Consider the following 217-nt stretch of genomic DNA (forward strand, 5'->3'; position numbering starts at 1 on the left):
GTCAGAGGGACCGCACGACACGAACTTCGAGTTTCGAGTTTCGTAGTAGCCCTGCTGGTCCATACTGACCTTAGTCAAATTGTTTTGTAACAAAATATCCTGTTATTTCATAGGAACAAATTATTGCGTACGTCCTACTAGGATTTTTAAAATTACTTTGGAGATTTAATGGAATGTGCTTACCTTTTTACACGAGGTTTTACCTTAGTTGATCTTT

Source organism: Choristoneura fumiferana, chromosome 2 (assembly GCF_025370935.1).
Source record: "Choristoneura fumiferana chromosome 2, NRCan_CFum_1, whole genome shotgun sequence".
Lineage (NCBI taxonomy): Eukaryota > Metazoa > Arthropoda > Insecta > Lepidoptera > Tortricidae > Choristoneura > Choristoneura fumiferana.